Genomic DNA, 18,850 nt, shown 5'->3' with positions numbered 1-18,850 from the left:
GGATGCTGTGAAGGCACGGATAGCTCTCGACCCTGCTGTTCCTTGGGAGATGGGTCAGGACACCACTATGCCTAGAGGGATCAAGAGAGTGTACTTGAATGATGAGGCTCGGCTATGGCATCAGATCTTGAGCAACTATGTGATGCCGAGTACTCATGAGACTGAGATCCCGACTGCCATGATCACCCTCCTCTGGTGTGTGCTGGAGGGTAAGGACATGTACTTGCCTCGTTTTATCCGGCATTATATGGCCAGGGTCCACGTCCGAGGCACCCTCCTCTTTCCTTATTTGGTTACACGGCTAGGCCGTCAGGCTGATGTGCCTTGGGAGGATGCCGATGAGCGACCACCACCAGCGGACTGCAGGAAGATCATCCCTCATAGCAGGAACTTCCTTGCTTTGGGCTACAGACCACCACCTGTCACTGCTACTAATGAGACAGTCCCTCCGTCTGCTGGACCCTCTTCATCCACAGCTGCCCCAGCTGCCCCTGTTACCACCACTGCACCTCCACCCGCCTCTGAGCCAGTTTATCACCTCGTGCACCGTCTATTCCGCCAGCTTGATCAGATGGAGCACCGTAACAGGCGCTGGTATGAGAGATTGGAGCGCCGCAGTAGGCGGCGCTATTCCCATCTGAAGCTGATGATCAGATAGGGCGCCGGCATCCCCTCTGAGCCCAACACACCATCAGAGCCATCAGAGGAGGAGGAGGATGAGCACGAGGAGGAGCCTCATTCCTAGGCGGAGACTCATCCGCAGGCAGGCACAGAGCACGCTACACCATAGCAGGAGGCCCCACATCAGCTTGAGGCTGCAGATCCGGAGATTCCGATCCAGTCAGTCCCCCCTCTACAGCAGCCAGACTCTCAGCCCACCATCGCCACAGAGACCCCAGCTACCATCCCTACCAGTGATGACACTCCTTCACACCCGGCTTGATTGAGCATCGGGGACGATGCTTCATTTTAAGTGTGGGGAGGTCGCCATCTCTGGCGTTTATTTTGGTGAACTACTACATACTTTTTCTTTTATTTTGGATATTTTTCTGTATTTTTCTCTTTTTCTTTTATTATTATTTTCTGAGTACTTATACATTGCTACTTGTGTATTTTACTCTATTTTCTGCATTTTGCATTTTTTGTTCATATTTTAGTTATTTAGTTCATTTTAGTTATTTAGTTTAGTTTGCAATTCTAACTTATTAGTGGATCAATTAGTATAGTTTACCCTTTTTACATAAGACAGCTTAGTTATAGCTTAGTTTAAATTGACAAATATAAAAAAGAGTAAGCTAGGAACTTGAACATAATAGATTTAGATCCATAAAACCTTGTATATATAGCATTACATGATGTAGTTAAACTGACAACATTTCATCAAGGAGAAACATTAAAACTTCAAAGGCTACCCTAAATTACTTTTTAAGAGAATAATGAGAATTTTTAACTAAACCTGCATGACATACATAAGTGATAAATGATTTTTCAGCTAGAGAACACATAGCCTGTGAGTTTTGAGCTTAACTGTATGGTTACATTCAAACCATAATTTTTATTTCTGTGTGTTCCAACCTTCTTTCTTATTCTGGTGTTCTTTACTTTGTTTTAGTCTATATGTCCGATTATAGAATATAGGTACATCTCAAAATAATGATTGAGGCCATCATTTGATTTTAGCTCATTTATCCGAAATTAGCCTACCTTTTACATCACCTTTGTTAGCCCCCTTTGAGCTTTTAAAAAAAAAAAACCCCTTATTCTATTTTAGCCAAATTACTATCCTTAAGCAGAAAAACAAAAGAAAATCCCAAGTGAATCCTTGGTTAGCTTAAGATAGAAAATTATAAATAGAGTAAAATGTGGGAAACTTATTGGGAACATAGTTGATAAAGACAAAAGGTAGAAAAATTAAAAAGAATAAAGCAACTCAAAATTTTGGGAAGCAGGCTCATGAAAATTCAAATTAATTAAAATTACCATGTGTATTTAAAAAAAAAGTTAGTTTTCAAGCATGTAAATAAGGGGATACAAAAAGAACTCCCCAATGCAAAATAAAAAGCAATGCACATGAGGATAAAAACAAGAATTGAAACATGAGCATGTGACATCAAAAGCGAGAAAATAGGGAGAATAGGTAAAGAAGCATTGTTTTACTAAGTATGTATGTTAGGTGAGATCTTAGTCTAATTAAGGATTCACTTATTAGCTCACTTAGCCTTATACATATATCCTTACCCTTTGCCTTGACCCCATTACAACCTTAATTAAAGACCTCATGAGTTTTGGTATGACTATGTTCTATAATTGTTGATTGGTTAGACGAAAAACAAAGTTATAGAAAGAAAGAATGAAAAGAAGAATAGAGTGATTAACCCAATAAACACTGAGTGATTAGAGAGAAAACACAAAATCCAGTGAGGGTTCAAAAGCTCATTAAACATTTATCTCTGATTGTCTTGCAAGTTTTTTTCTCTCATCTCATTTGCAAAACAAAAATGCTTTATTATTTGAGGGTTAGCCATATATTGAGAATGTGAAATAATTTGACTACATGTAGGCTTTATATATGAGTGGATGAATTAGAATTGCATGACTCATTAGGTAGATGCATTTAGCATAGGTTGCATTTCATAACATTCCATTACTTTAACCTTAATTATTTACCTTGGATTTAGCATGAGGACATGCTAGTGTTTAAGTGTGGGGAGGCTGATAAACCCATATTTCATGAGTTCTTTTGTGCTTAATTAGAGTGATTTATTCAACTCTTCACCTACTTATTCACATTAATTGCATGGTTTTACTTTCCCTTCCTTATTATGTCATATTGTGAAAAACATGTTTCCTAAGCTTTAAAAAAATTAATTATTTTAATTACCTTTATTTCCATTCGATGCCGTGATTAGTGTGTTGAGTAGCTTCAGGTTTCCTAAGGCTGAATGACTTAAAGGATGAAAATAGGAAACATACAAAAATGGAAGGAGAAGGCAAAACGGAGCTTTAAGGAAACTGGTATCCACGCGATCGCATGGACGACGCGATCGCGTGCCAGAAGCAAAGAAGCAGCGACGCGGCCACATGACTGACGCGACCGCGCGCCTTGAGTAGAACACCCACGACGCGGACGCGTGACTGACGTGACCACGTGGAAAGGAAAAACTCTAGATGACGCGACCGCGTGACAGAGGCCACGTATCAGAATTTACAGAATACGCCCCCAGCAATTTTTGAAGCCCTTTTTGGCCCAGATCCAAGTACAGAAAGCATAGATTAGAGGTTATAAAGTGGAGGAATGCATCCATTCAAAAGAGAGCTCGCCAATTTCTAGTTTTCATGATTTAGATTTAGTTTAGAGAGAGATTCTCTCTCTCTCTTAGGATTTAGGACTTCTTGTTTTGGGAGTAACTCTGGATCCAGGTTTTAATGTTCTTTTATTTCAATTTTACTTTTATTTATTTGATTCCAAAATTTAAATTGATTATTATAATTTAAATTATGAATTATTTCATGTTACAGATTTCTATTTGAATTAATGATATTTAAGGTATTTTTCAGTTTATGATTGTTCTCTTTGATTTAAGTTGCCATTGCTTCCTATCTAAGGACACTTTTATTATTTCAGCAATTTACTTTTTCCCCTTTTGGTCTTGGTTAAGAAATCAGTGACTCAACATTATCGAACTAAGCATAATTGATAATCGTTATCTTGCTAATTGATCTGAACTTCAATAATCCCAACTTTTTCCTAGGAAATAAATAGGATTCAAAGGTCAAACTAATTAGTCCCTTGACTTACCTTTGCTTCTGATGAGCGGATAATTTATACGCTTTTTGACATTGTTTTTAGTATGTTTTTAGTAGGATCTAGTTACTTTTAGGGATGTTTTCATTAGTTTTTATGTTAAATTCACATTTCTGGACTTTACTATGAGTTTGTGTGTTTTTCTGTGATTTCAGGTATTTTCTGGCTGAAATTGAGGGACTTGAGCAGAAATCAGATTCAGAGGTTGAAAAAGGACTGCTGATGCTGTTGGATTCTGACCTCCCTGCACTCAAAGTGGATTTTCTGGAGCTACAGAACTTGAAATGGCACGCTTCCAATTGCGTTGGAAAGTAGACATCCGGGGCTTTCCAGAAATATATAATAGTCCATACTTTGGCCAAGAATAGACGACGTAAACTGGCGTTCAACGCCAGCTTTCTACCCAAACCTGGCGTCCAGCGCCAGAAAAGGAGCCAAAACCAGAGTTGAACGCCCAAACTGGCACAAAAGCTGGCGTTCAACTCCAAGAAGGACCCCTACACGTGCAACACTTAAGCCCAGCCCAAGCACACACCAAGTGGGCCCCGGAAGTGGATTTATGCATCAATTACTTACTCATGTAAACCCTAGTAGCTAGTTTATTATAAATAGGACCTCTTACTATTGTATTTGACATCTTTGGATTACCTTATGATCCTTTGATCACGTTTTAGGGGGCTGGCCATCTCGGCCATGCCTGGACCTTCACTTATGTATTCTTAACGGTAGAGTTTCTACACTCCATAGATTAAGGTGTGGAGCTCTGCTGTTCCTCAAAGATCAATGTAAAGTACTACTGTTTTCTATTCAATTCTTCTTATTTCGCTTCTAAGATATCCATTTGCACCCAAGAACGTGATGAAGGTGATGATTATGTGTGACGCTCATCACCATTATCCCCTATGAACACGTGCCTGACAAACACTTCCGTTCTACATGAAATAAGCTAGAATGAATATCTCTTAGATCTCCTAACCAGAATCTTCGTGGCGTAAGCTAGAATGATGGCGGCATTCAAGAGAATCCGGAAGGTCTAAACCTTGTCTGTGGTATTCCGAGTAGAATTCAATGATTGAATGACTGTGACGAGCTCCTAACTCGCAATTGCAGGGCGTTAGTGACAGACGCAAAAGGATAGTAAATCCTATTCCAGCATGATCGAGAACCGACAGATGAATAGCTGTGCTGTGACAGGGTGCGTGAGCATATTATTCACTGAGAGGATAAGATGAAGCCATTGGCAAGGGTGATGCCTCCAGACGATTAGCCATGCCGTGACAGGGCATTGGATCATTTTCCCGAGAGATGACCGAAAGTAGCCATTGACAGTGGTGATGTATCACATAAAGCCAGCCATGGAAAGGAGTAAGACTGATTGAATGAAGATAGCAGGAAAGCAGAGGTTCAGAGGAACGAAAAGCATCTCCATTCGCTTATCTGAAATTCCTACCAATGAATTACATAAGTACCTCTATCCCTAGTCTATTATTTATTATTCGAAAACATCATTATCAATTTATATCTGCCTGACTGAGATTTGCAAGGTGACCATAGCTTGCTTCATACCAACAATCTCCGTGGGATTCGACCCTTACTCACGTAAGGTATTACTTGGACGACCCAGTGCACTTGCTGGTTAGTTGTATCGAAGTTGTGAACCATGGTATTGGCACCATGTTCTTGGCGCCATTGCCAGGGAAAGAAAGAGCCATGAATTTTACATAATTAAAGTGTAATCACAATTACGTGTACCAAGTTGCTCACGTTGCCAGGGATTGTTTGAGCCTGGACATCACAATTTCGTGCACCAAGTTTTTGGCGCCGTTGCCGGGGATTGTTCGAGTTTGGACAACTGACGGTTCATCTTGTTGCTCAGATTAGGTAATTTTCTTTTTATTTTATTTTCAAAAAAAAAAATTTTCAAAAATATTACTAAAATTTTCTCATCTGTTTTCGAAAATAATATAAAAATGTTTTCAAAAGTTTTATTCAAAATTTTTAAGAATGAATTCTAGTGTTTCATGAAGCATGTTGAAGCCTGGCTGGCTGTAAAGCCATGTCTAATTCCTTTGGGAATGAGTATGTCAGGCGTGTCATGTCTGAATTACATGCTGAAGCTTGGCTGGCCATTGGCCATGTCTAGTGTTTTGGACCGAAGCTTTCATTGAAAGCTTGGCTGGCTAGTGAGCCATGTCTAATTCCTGGACTGAAGCTTTAGACTAAGAAAGCAAGATTCCTGGAATTCATGTTAAAAATTTTGGAATCCTTATTTTTTCTTTTTCATATAATTTTCGAAAAAAAAATCCAAAAAAAATTAGAAAATCATAAAAATCAAAAAATATTTTGTGTTTCTTGTTTGAGTCTTTAGTCATATCATAAGTTTGGTGTCACTTGCATGTGCATCTTGTATTTTTCGAAAATTTCATGCATTCATGGTGTTCTTCATGATCTTCAAGTTGTTCTTGGTAAGTCTTCTTGTTTGATCTTGATGATTTTTTGTTTTGTGTCTTTTCATGTTTATCATATGCATTCTTGAATTCTTAGTGCGTAAGCATTAAAGAATTCTAAGTTTGGTGTCTTGCATGTTTTCTTTGCATTAAAAATTTTTCAAAATTGTGTCTATGATGTTCATCTTGACATTCATAGTGTTCTTGGTGTTCATCTTGACATTCATAGCATTCTTGCATGCATTCATTGTTTTGATCTAAAAGTTTCATGCATTGCATAATTTTCATGTTTTTCATAAAAATTTCAAAAATAAAAAAAATATCTTTCCCTTTTTCTCTCATCAAATTCGAAAATTTGGATTGACTTTTTCAAAAAATTTTAAAATCAAGTTGTTTCTTATGAGTCAAATCAAATTTTCAATTTGAAAATCTTATCTTTTTCAAAATCTTTTTCAAAAATCAAATCTTTTTCAAAAGTCTTAGTTATTTTCGAAAATTCCAAAAATATTTTTCAAAAATCTTTTTCTTATTTTTATACCAAATTTTCGAAAATAACATAATCAATTAATGTTTTGATTCAAAAATTTGAAGTTTGTTACTTGCTTGTTAAGAAAGATTCAAACTTTGAGTTCTAAAATCATATCTTGTGATTTCTTGTGAATCAAGTCATTAATTGTGATTTTAAAAATCAAATCTTTTTTTCAAAAACTAATTTCTATCATATCTTTTAAAAAATATCTTCTCATCTTATCTTTTTCAAAAATATCTTTTCAAAATATCTTTCCTAACCTCCTAACTTCTTATCTTTTCAAAATTTGTTTCAACTAACTAACTAACTAACTCTCTCTCTCTCTCTAATTTTCGAAAATATCTTCCCTCTTTTTCAAAAATTTCTTTTTAATTAACTAATTATTCTTATTTTTATTTTTAATTTTAAAAATTTTTCAAAAAAATACTAACAATTTTCAAAAACCATTTTCGAAAATCACTAACTCTTTTTCAAAAATATTTTCTAAAATTCTCCCTCTCCCATCTTATTCTATTTATTCATTCATATCCTAACATCTTATCTCACATATCTAGCCTCCTCACAGTTGTGTTTCTTCCATTATATTACATTCTTTGTCTCCCCCTCTTCTTCTACTCACACAGGGATCCCTATACTGTGGTATAAAGGATCTCTATTATTATTATTATTATTTTTCTGAGCCTTCTTCTTTGTCATATGAGCAGGAGCAAGGATAAGAACATTCTTGTGGAAGCAGATCCAGAACCTGAAAGGACTCTGAAGAGAAAATTAAGAAAAGCTAAAATACAACAATCCAGAGATAACCTTTCAGAAATTTTCGAACAGGAAAAGGAGATGGCAGCCAAAAATAATAATAATGTAAGGAAGATGCTTGGTGACTTTACTGCACCTAATTCCAATCTACATGGAAGAAGCATCTCCATTCCTGCCATTGGAGCAAACAACTTTGAGCTGAAACCTCAATTAGTTTCTCTGATGCAGCAGAACTGCAAGTTTTATGGACTTCCATCTGAAGATCCTTTTCAGTTCTTAACTGAATTCTTACAGATATGTGATACTGTTAAGACTAATGGAGTAGATCCTGAAGTCTACAGGCTCATGCTTTTCCCTTTTGCTGTAAGAGACAGAGCTAGATTATGGTTGGATTCTCAACCCAAAGACAGCCTGAACTCTTGGGATAAGCTGGTCACGGCTTTCTTAGCCAAGTACTTTCCTCCTCAAAAGCTGAGCAAGCTTAGAGATGATGTTCAAACCTTCAGACAGAAAGAAGGTGAATCCCTCTATGAAGCTTGGGAAAGATACAAACAGTTGACCAAAAAGTGTCCTTCTGACATGCTTTCAGAATGGACCATCTTGGATATATTCTATGATGGTTTATCTGAGCTATCAAAGATGTCACTGGACACTTCTGCAGGTGGATCCATTCACCTAAAGAAAACGCCTGCAGAAGCTCAAGAACTCATTGACATGGTTGCTAATAACCAGTTCATGTACACTTCTGAAAGGAATCCTGTGAGCAATGGGACGCCTATGAAGAAGGGAGTTCTTGAAGTTGATACTCTGAATGCCATATTGGCTCAGAATAAAATATTGACTCAGCAAGTCAATATGATCTCTCAGAGTCTGCATGGAATGCAAGCTGCATCCAACAGTACTCAAGAGGCTTCTTATGAAGAAGAAGCTTATGATCCTGAGAACCCTGCAATAGCAGAGGTAAATTACTTAGGTGAACCTTATGGAAACACCTATAACTCAACATGGAGAAATCATCCAAATTTCTCATGGAAGGATCAAAAGCCTCAACAAGGCTTTAATAATGGTGGAAGAAACAGGTTTAGCAATAGTAAGCCTTTTCCATCATCAACTCAGCAACAGATAGAGAACTCTGAACAAAATACTTCTAATTTGGTAAACTTAGTCTCTGATCTGTCTAAGGCCACTGTAAGTTTCATGAATGAAATAAGGTCTTCCATTAGAAATCTGGAAGCACAAGTGGGCCAGCTGAGTAAAAGGATCACTGAAATCCCTCCTAGTACTCTCCCAAGCAATACAGAAGAGAATCCAAAAGGAGAGTGCAAGGCCATTGACATAAGCACCATGGCCGAACCTGTAAGGGAAGGAGAGGACGTGAATCCCAAGGAGGAAGACCTCCTGGGACGTCCAGTGATCAATAAGGAGCTTCCCCCTGAGGAACCAAAGGACTCTGAGGCTCATCTAGAGACCATAGAGATCCCATTGAACCTCCTTATGCCCTTCATGAGCTCTGATGAGTATTCCTCTTCAGAAGAGAATGAGGATGTTACGGAAGAGCAAACTGCCAAGTTTCTTGGTGCAATCATGAAGCTGAATGCCAAATTATTTGGCATTGATGCTTGGGAAGTTGAACCTCCCTTGTTCATCAATGAACTAAGTGATCTGGATCAACTAACATTGCCTCAGAAGAGACAGGATCCTGGAAAGTTCATAATACCTTGTACCATAGGCACCATGATCTTTAAGGCCCTGTGTGACCTTGGTTCAGGAATAAACCTCATGCCCCTCTCCGTAATAGAGAAACTGGGAATCTATGGGGTGCAAGCTACTAAAATCTCATCAGAGATGGCAGATAGTTCAAGAAAACAGGCTTATGGACAAGTAGAGGACGTGTTAGTAAAGGTTGAAGGCCTTTACATCCCTGTTGATTTCATAGTCCTGGATACTGGAAAGGAAAAGGATGAATCCATCATCCTAGGAAGACCTTTCCTGGCCACAGCAAGAGCTGTGATTGATGTTGATAGAGGTGAAATAGTCCTTCAATGGAAGGAGGACTCCCTTGTGTTTAAAACTCAAGAATCTCCCTCTGCAACCATGGAGAGGAAGCATGAAAAGCTTCTCTCAAAGCAGAGTCAACTAGAGCCCCCACAGTCAAACTCTAAGTTTGGTGTTGGGAGGCCACAACCAAACTCTAAGTTTGGTGTTGAACTCCCATATCCAAACTCTAAGTTTGGTGTTGGAGAGTCTCAACAAAACTCTGCACATCTGTGAGGCTCCATGAGAGCCCACTGTCAAGCTATTGACATTAAAGAAGCGCTTGTTGGGAGGCAACCCAATGTTTATCTAATTTTTATTTTCAGTGTTTTTCATGTTTTCTTAGGTTCATGATCATGTGGAGTCACAAAATAAATAGAAAAATTGAAAACGGAATCAAAAACAGCAGAAGAAAAATCACACCCTGGAGGAGCATCTTGACGAATGGATTTTTGACGGTTTAGAATTCACAAATAAATTCTCGTTGCAAGTATAGTTTCTAAACCAATCACTAATCCTTTCATACAAAAAGTTGTTTGTCACTAAAACAAACCCCTAAATTTATAAACCGAAGTATTGGACCTCGGGTCGTTCTCCCTAGGAATTGTAATGAAGTGTCTTGTTATTGGTTGTGAATTATATTTGGGGTTTTTAAGCTTTTGGACAAGAAATATAAATGGCAAAGAAAATAAACTAACAACTAACAAAGCTCTTGGCAAGATATGAGAACTAGAAGTCCTATCCTAGTTATCCTTCTCAATTGTGATGAGAGTTGTTCATTGCTACCACTTAGTTAACCCTTACTAAAGAAAGGAAAGTCAAGTGGATGAATTGACTTGAGCCACAAGTCCTAGCCAACTCCCAAGGAAAGACTAGCTTTAGTGCACTCCAAACCAATTAGCAATCTCTCCAATTATCAATCAACAAAGGAATTAGATAACTCAAGTGTCACTAATTACTCTACCTAGGCCAAGAGGAACAAAATCTAACTAATAGCTATAAGAGACATTTCATCAAAAACATAGAGTGCAATACAAGTGAACACATAAATTTGCAAGAATTAAAGAGAGATCTAACTACAAAGGCAAGAGGTCCACAATAGAAAACTAAATCAATCATGAAACAACAAAGAACTTACCAATTGCATTGAAGGAGAAATGTAGATCTACAAAAGAGAATTCACAAACTACAAACAAAGGAATTACATTAGAAGAAGAATCCTACAAGTGCAATAGAGGAGAGGAACGAAAATTAGAAGAGAGAATAAGAAGAAATAGATCTAGATCTAAGAACTAATCTAGTCCTAATCCTAGAGAGAAGAGAGAGCTTCTCTCTCTAGAAACTAACTACAAAGCTAAACTAAACTAATTGGTAATTAACACATGTTTCCCTCTTCACTCCTTGGGTTAAATAGCATCAGAAATGAGTTGGATTGGGCCCACAAGGCTTTAGAATTCGTTGGCCACGTTTTGCTTTAAGTGAACTAGGTGGCAGCAACGGCGCGTGCGCGTACTTTGCGCGTGCGCGCCACCATACGTGTAGCAACTATGGCAAATCTTATATCGTTTCGAAGCCCCGGATGTTAGCTTTCCAACCCAACTAGAACCGCATCAATTGGACCTCTGTAGCTCAAGTTATGGTCGTTAAAGTGCAAAGAGGTCGGCTTGACAGCTTTCCGGTTCTTTCATTTCTTCATGAGTTCTCCAACTTTTCATGCTTTCTTTCTTCATTCCCTTGATCCAATCTTTGCCTCCTAAACCTTAAATCACTTAACAAACATATCAAGGCATCTAATAGAATCAAGGTGAAATAAATTTAGCTATTTTGAGTCCTAAAAAGCATGTTTTCACATTCAAGCACAATTAAAGGAGAATATACAAAACCATGCTATTTCTTGAATAAATATGGGTAAAAGGTGATAAAATCCCCAAAAATCAATACAAGATAAACCCTACAAATGGGGTTTGTCAACCTCCCCACACTTAAACCAAGCATGTCCTCATGCTTAAACCAAGAATGAAGTAAGGGTATGGCATTTATTCAATGGAAACTAACTAAATGCAATCTACCTATATGCAACTATCTAAATGAATGCAAGTGCTTGGTCAAAGTAAATCAATTCCCAAGAAACATATACGCACAAGGGCTAAGGACTAGCAAGTCTAATCCACAATTGAATTGAATTATTAAATATTTTTACAATCTTGCATGAAGAATGATGATCATAGGTGAAAACATGTAATTGAGCATCAAACCCTCACCGGATGTGTTTGCACTCTATTCGCTCAAGTGTTTAGGGTTGATTCACTCAATTCTCCTCTATTTCATGCTTTCCAAGATTTGTTTTTCTTCTAACAATCAACATTTATTTCATGCATGCATACAAGTATCATGAGGTCTTTTCATTGGTTGTAATGGGGCTAGGGTCAAGGTAGGATGCATATTTGGTCTAGTGAGCTTGAAATTTGAATCTTTGATAAGCTTAAACTTCCCACCTAACCTATGACATCCTATACAATTAAGTTCTAATCTAGCTACCCATTCTTCACTTTTTCACATACTCATGCATTTTCTTTTTCATTTCACAACACTTATGCATTGATTTTATTGGACCTTGCCTTGGGGCATTTTGTCCCTTTTTATTATTTTTTTTCTTCTTTTTTTTTCTATTTTTTTTCTTTTCCATATTATTTTTCTTTTCTTTTTCTTTTGTTTTTCTCATTTTTTTTTCTATATACAAGAGCATCAATGCATAAGGTTTTACATTTGATCAATGCATGAGTATATACCCAATTCCCAATATTTTCAATAACAATACAAAATACCCTTTTATTCACCCAATGTCCCAAGGTTCCCACACTTGAATGATACTCACACACACTAGCCTAAGCTAATCAAAGATCCAAATTAAGGGACAATTATTGTTTTTCGCTTTAAGGCTTGTAATGTGCTAAAATAAGAATAAGTGGGTTAAGCGTAGGCTCAAATTTGGCTAACAAGGGAAGATAAAAGGTGAGGCTATTTGGGTAAGTGAGCTAATAAAATGATGGCCTCAATCATATAAATGCATGAATACACAAAATAATGGACATAAAGAATCAAACAAATCAAAGATTACAATCATAGAAAGAGAATAATGCACACAAGAAGGAAAAATAAGTGGTTGTAAGATGTAACCACACCGTTAGGCTCAAATCTCACAAGCTTGTGTTCTTAGCTCAAAACATGTTCCACAATATATATAATTCAAGCAAGTTCTATGAAAAGTTTTCACTCAAATCAATTGACATGCCTTATAGATAGAAATCTTGAAAAATTCTCATTATTTTGACTAAGCTTATTGTGCATGCATATGCAAAAATAAGAAAATGCAAGTAAAAATCCTAAAATCCTAAAATGAAATGCAAAAGTGTTGGGATTAGAAATTTGTCACCCAAAATCGCCGACCGGTCGGACGACCTCCCCACACTTAAAAGTTTGCACCGTCCTCGATGCACTCAAAGATGAGCAAGGGGGTACGGCGAGTCTCTGGATTGCTATGTGTTCTTTCTTCCGCTTCCATGGTTGCTTGTGGTGCATTCGTTATGAAAAACAAAAATACAACACCATAAGATGAGAAGATATAAAAGCAAGGAAGCATACATTGTTGGAATGAGGTGAATCACTAGAATGAGGTGAGTGAATTAGTGTGACATTAAAAAATATTAGGTGTGTGAATTCTAAATTGCGCGGTTTAGAATACACATTAGCATAAAAGCTATGTCACAAAAGAAGCATGCACGTCACTTATCCTAGTATGCTTGAGATGCTTTAAGTAAGCTTGTAAGGTAAGACAAGTATGAGAGAAGCATGAAAGCATTCAAGTCAAACATATGGATGCGTATAATCATGAACACAATGCATTAAGGTAAATGCACAACATCATCCATCAAGAGGTTGCCTAATCGAGGGAAAAGGATCCAAATCACATGGTGGCTAGCTACAACATGCAATTCAAAAGAGTCATAAGCTCAAAGGCAATTTTCATCACTTGGTATTCTTAAAAGGGTAAGCATGAAGAACTCAAAACCAAGTAACAAAATATAACCTCAATCATAGAATCCAACAAAGATTATCTAAAAACATTCATGCTAAAATAGCATTTAGGCAATAAGGGATATAGCAATGTATAGTAAACAAAGTCAATACTCCAACACATATAATGAAAAGAGAGAAAATAAAATGAAAGCTAAATGAAAACTAACTAATTAACTAACCAACTAACTAATTAACTAACTAAAATAAATGGTTATTCATGGTGTTTGGAAGTGTTGGATGAGGGGTAGGAGAAGGGAAGAAGAAAGGAGAAGGAAAGAATTGGAAAGAGGAGAAGAAAAGAAAAGTGGATGGGAGAAAGAAATCCGCGCGTACGCACACATGGCGCGCGCGTCGTTGGCTTATTTCGAGAGTGGCGCGTACGCGTCATGTGCGCGTGTGCGCAAGTGGGGTTTGTGCCAGAGGCACAACGTTGGCGCGGCGCAGGCACAACTCTCTGGAAAATGTATGGAGGTTGGAACTTCTCAATCCATGCGTACGCACGCATGGCGCGCGCGCGTGGATGGTCGAAAATGCTGGACGTGCGCGTACGCGCCACGTACGCGTACGCGTGGATGGTGCTCTGTTTTTCAAAATTTTTTTTTTCTATGTTTTTGCACCAATCCAAGCATTCCAAACCTCCAAACAGCTACCAAAACACCATAAAACCTTATTTAGCATACTTAAACTACCAAACATACTCAACTAACTAAACAAAACATGAAATTAAGCTAATTCTACCAATATATACAAAAGAGAAAATGAAAGGATTTTACCATGGTGGGTTGTCTCCCACCTAGCACTTTTGTTTATTGTCCTTAAGTTGGACTTATGGGGAGCTCCTCATCAAGGTGGCTTGTGCTTGTATTCATCTTGGAACTCCCACCAATGCTTGGTTCTCCATTGTGCCCCAAGATTCTTCATGGATTGAGCCAAGTCTTGATGGAGTTCTTCACAAGCTTGGGGCTCCCAAAGTTGATCCTCTTCTTGTAATCCGGGATCCCACACTTTGTTTTCACACCCGTCTTGAGGTTGGTCATCATTATTAGTCCAACCGGGTGGTGAGTAAGGTGAATTCTCTATATAGTGGCCAACAATCCTCCTAGACCCATCTATTTGAGCACTATTCCCACCTTTGTATTCAACTCTTGAAGTATCAACCAAAATGAGCCTTGATTTGCAACGCCAACCACGAAACATCTTTCGCTTACGCTTCATCCCACAAAGCATTCTAAGTTGACCATCCGTTTCAAGCAAGCCATACTCAAGTGGGACAATAAAGCTAATAGAAATGAATTTTACCCACTCAAGTGAAGGGGTAGATGACAACCTAGGCAAAGATGCTTCCAAAGATCTTGACAAAGCATAACCAACCCTCGTTCTTCTATTTCTAGGGACTTCCACCTCTTCACAAGGTCTCTTAATCTCAATCCTTTGTTCAACAATTTTATCTAAACCTTTTCCTTTACTCAAATCATAATAGGGAGGGTGAGAAAAATTTACCTCCTCAATGCTTTCAAATCCAACCGAAGAAGGTTCTTCATGCTTAAAGGATTCTTCACCACTAAGACTTGATGCTTGATCTTCATCACCAAGGGAACTCAATTCTTTCTCTATCCCATCCAAGTCTTCATATGGGATATGCCGTGGAAGGTGTGCACTTTCCTCCCTAGCATCAATTTCAAACATCTTGGAGGGGTTTTTTTCAACTCTATGTTCCCATGGAAGCTCCGCATCTCCTAAGTCTTCAACCAATTCTTCCTCTTCTTCAACAATTATAGCTTCCTCCAATTGTTCCAATACAAAGCAACTTCCCTTGTTCTCCACCAATCTCTCATTCATGTTATGCTCTTCATTTGTTTCTCCACATGTATCCATGGGAGTCTCTTGAGCGTTCAAGCATTGGGATGCTAACCGGTTTACCACCTCATCCAAGGCGGTCATGAATTGTTGCACATCCCTTGTCATCTCCTCTTGTCCTTGAACAAGAACATCAAGGATGTCATCCATTGGAGGTTGGGGTGGATAAGAGGGTTCATTGTCTTGGAGAAAGGGTTCATTATAGGAAGGTGGTTCTTCTTGGTAAGGTGGTGGCGTGTATTGAGGTGGTTCTTGTGAGTAGTAATATTGGAATTGTGGTTCCATGTATGGCTCATATGGTTCAAAAGGAGGTTGGTATGGTGGGTAAGGATCATGGTCATATGGAGGTGTTTGTTGAAAATAGGCTTGTGAGTGTGGTTGAGGTTCATGTTGAGGATATGACTCATAGGCATATGGTGGTGGTTCTTGAAAGTCACAAGGAGATTCACCATAGCCATTGGATTGATATGCATCATAGAATGGCTCTTCTTCATAGTGCATTGGTGGAGGTTGTTGCCAAGAGGATTGATCATAAGTATATGGCTCCTCCCACCTTTGGTTATCCCATCCTTGACATACATCTTCATTGTAGCTCCCATCACCTACAACATAGTTGTAATCACACTCATAGCCAAAATGAGAATTCATGGTGGAAAGATAAAATAAAAACAAAAGCTAATAGGAAACAAAAGAAACAAAATTCTACAACTAGCAAATAAAGCAAAAAGCAAGATATTCACACTATTCACATATGTACAATAACCAATAACATAACACCATTGCAATTCCCCGGCAACGGCGCCATTTTGACGAATGGATTTTTGACGGTTTAGAATTCACAAATAAATTCTCGTTGCAAGTATAGTTTCTAAACCAATCACTAATCCTTTCATACAAAAAGTTGTTTGTCACTAAAACAAACCCCTAAATTTATAAACCGAAGTATTGGACCTCGGGTCGTTCTCCCTAGGAATTGTAATGAAGTGTCTTGTTATTGGTTGTGAATTATATTTGGGGTTTTTAAGCTTTTGGACAAGAAATATAAATGGCAAAGAAAATAAACTAACAACTAACAAAGCTCTTGGCAAGATATGAGAACTAGAAGTCCTATCCTAGTTATCCTTCTCAATTGTGATGAGAGTTGTTCATTGCTACCACTTAGTTAACCCTTACTAAAGAAAGGAAAGTCAAGTGGATGAATTGACTTGAGCCACAAGTCCTAGCCAACTCCCAAGGAAAGACTAGCTTTAGTGCACTCCAAACCAATTAGCAATCTCTCCAATTATCAATCAACAAAGGAATTAGATAACTCAAGTGTCACTAATTACTCTACCTAGGCCAAGAGGAACAAAATCTAACTAATAGCTATAAGAGACATTTCATCAAAAACATAGAGTGCAATACAAGTGAACACATAAATTTGCAAGAATTAAAGAGAGATCTAACTACAAAGGCAAGAGGTCCACAATAGAAAACTAAATCAATCATGAAACAACAAAGAACTTACCAATTGCATTGAAGGAGAAATGTAGATCTACAAAAGAGAATTCACAAACTACAAACAAAGGAATTACATTAGAAGAAGAATCCTACAAGTGCAATAGAGGAGAGGAACGAAAATTAGAAGAGAGAATAAGAAGAAATAGATCTAGATCTAAGAACTAATCTAGTCCTAATCCTAGAGAGAAGAGAGAGCTTCTCTCTCTAGAAACTAACTACAAAGCTAAACTAAACTAATTGGTAATTAACACATGTTTCCCTCTTCACTCCTTGGGTTAAATAGCATCAGAAATGAGTTGGATTGGGCCCACAAGGCTTTAGAATTCGTTGGCCACATTTTGCTTTAAGTGAACTAGGTGGCAGCAACGGCGCGTGCGCGTACTTTGCACGTGCGCGCCACCATACGTGTAGCAACTATGGCAAATCTTATATCGTTTCGAAGCCCCAGATGTTAGCTTTCCAACCCAACTGGAACCGCATCAATTGGATCTCTGTAGCTCAAGTTATGGTCGTTAAAGTGCAAAGAGGTCGGCTTGACAGTTTTCCGGTTCTTTCATTTCTTCATGAGTTCTCCAACTTTTCATGCTTTCTTTCTTCATTCCCTTGATCCAATCTTTGCCTCCTAAACCTTAAATCACTTAACAAACATATCAAGGCATCTAATAGAATCAAGGTGAAATAAATTTAGCTATTTTGAGTCCTAAAAAGCATGTTTTCACATTCAAGCACAATTAAAGGAGAATATACAAAACCATGCTATTTCTTGAATAAATATGGGTAAAAGGTGATAAAATCCCCAAAAATCAATACAAGATAAACCCTACAAATGGGGTTTGTCACATCTGTCTGGCGTTCAGCGCCAGAACAGAGCATGGTTCTGGCGCTGAACGCCCAAAATGGGCAGCTTCTGGGCGCTGAACGCCAGAACAGGCATGGTTCTGGCGTTCAACGCCAGAAATGGCACAAAAATGGGCGCTGAACGCCCAAAATGGCCACCAACCTGGCGCTGAACGCCCAGAGTTGGGTACAAAGGCATTTTTACATGCCTAATGGGTGCAGGGATGTAATTCCTTGAACACCTCAGGATCTGTGGACCCCACAGGATCCCCACCTACCTCCACTCACTTCTTCTCACCACTCTCTTTCACACAACCCCATAAACACTCTTCCCCAAAAACCCTTCACCAATCACCTCAAACTCTCTTCCCCATCACCTCTTCACCACTCACATCCATCCACTCTTCCCCATAAACCTACTTCACAAACTCTACCTACCTTCAAAATTCAAAACGAATTTCCCACCCAAACCCACCCATATGGCCGAACCTTAACCCCCCCTCCCTTCCCTATATAAAGCCCTCCATTCTTCATCAAATTCACACAACACACCCCTCTACACCCTTCTTGGCCGAAACACTTCCCACCCCCTCTCCTCCATTTCTTCTTCTTCTTCATCTATTCTTTCTTTTATTGCTCAAGGGCGAGCAATATTCTAAGTTTGGTGTGGTAAAAGCATAGCTTTTTTATTTTTCCATTACCATTGATGGCACCTAAGACCGGAGAATCCTCTAGAAGAGGGAAAGGGAAGAAAAAAGCTTCCACATCCGAGTCATGGGAGATGGAAAGGTTCATCTCCAAAGCCCATCAAGACCACTTCTATGATGTTGTGGCCAAGAAAAAGGTGATCCCCGAGATCCCCTTCCAACTCAAAAGAAATGAGTATCCGGAGATCCGACATGAGATTCAAAGAAGAGGTTGGGAAGTCCTAACAAAACCCATCCAACAAGTCGGCATCCTAATGGTTCAAGAGTTCTATGCCAATGCATGGATCACCAAGAACCATGATCA

The 18,850-nt window shown here is 38.4% G+C and overlaps 1 non-coding gene across 1 annotated transcript; it reads right to left on the bottom strand.

Annotated features, from left to right (window-relative positions):
• Positions 1 to 8,011: 8,011 nt before the first annotated feature.
• On the bottom strand, positions 8,012 to 8,119 carry LOC148544588 (small nucleolar RNA R71). Its single transcript, XR_015902057.1, has one exon. It is a non-coding gene; the product is annotated as a small nucleolar RNA R71 (small nucleolar RNA).
• Positions 8,120 to 18,850: the final 10,731 nt, after the last annotated feature.

The sequence above is a fragment of the Arachis ipaensis genome, chromosome B9 (genome assembly GCF_059453495.1).
Source record: "Arachis ipaensis isolate K30076 ecotype BB chromosome B9, ASM5945349v1, whole genome shotgun sequence".
Taxonomy (NCBI): Eukaryota; Viridiplantae; Streptophyta; class Magnoliopsida; order Fabales; family Fabaceae; genus Arachis; species Arachis ipaensis.
The sequence above is the reverse complement of the archived record's forward strand: the minus strand, read 5'-3'. Positions and strand labels throughout refer to the sequence as shown.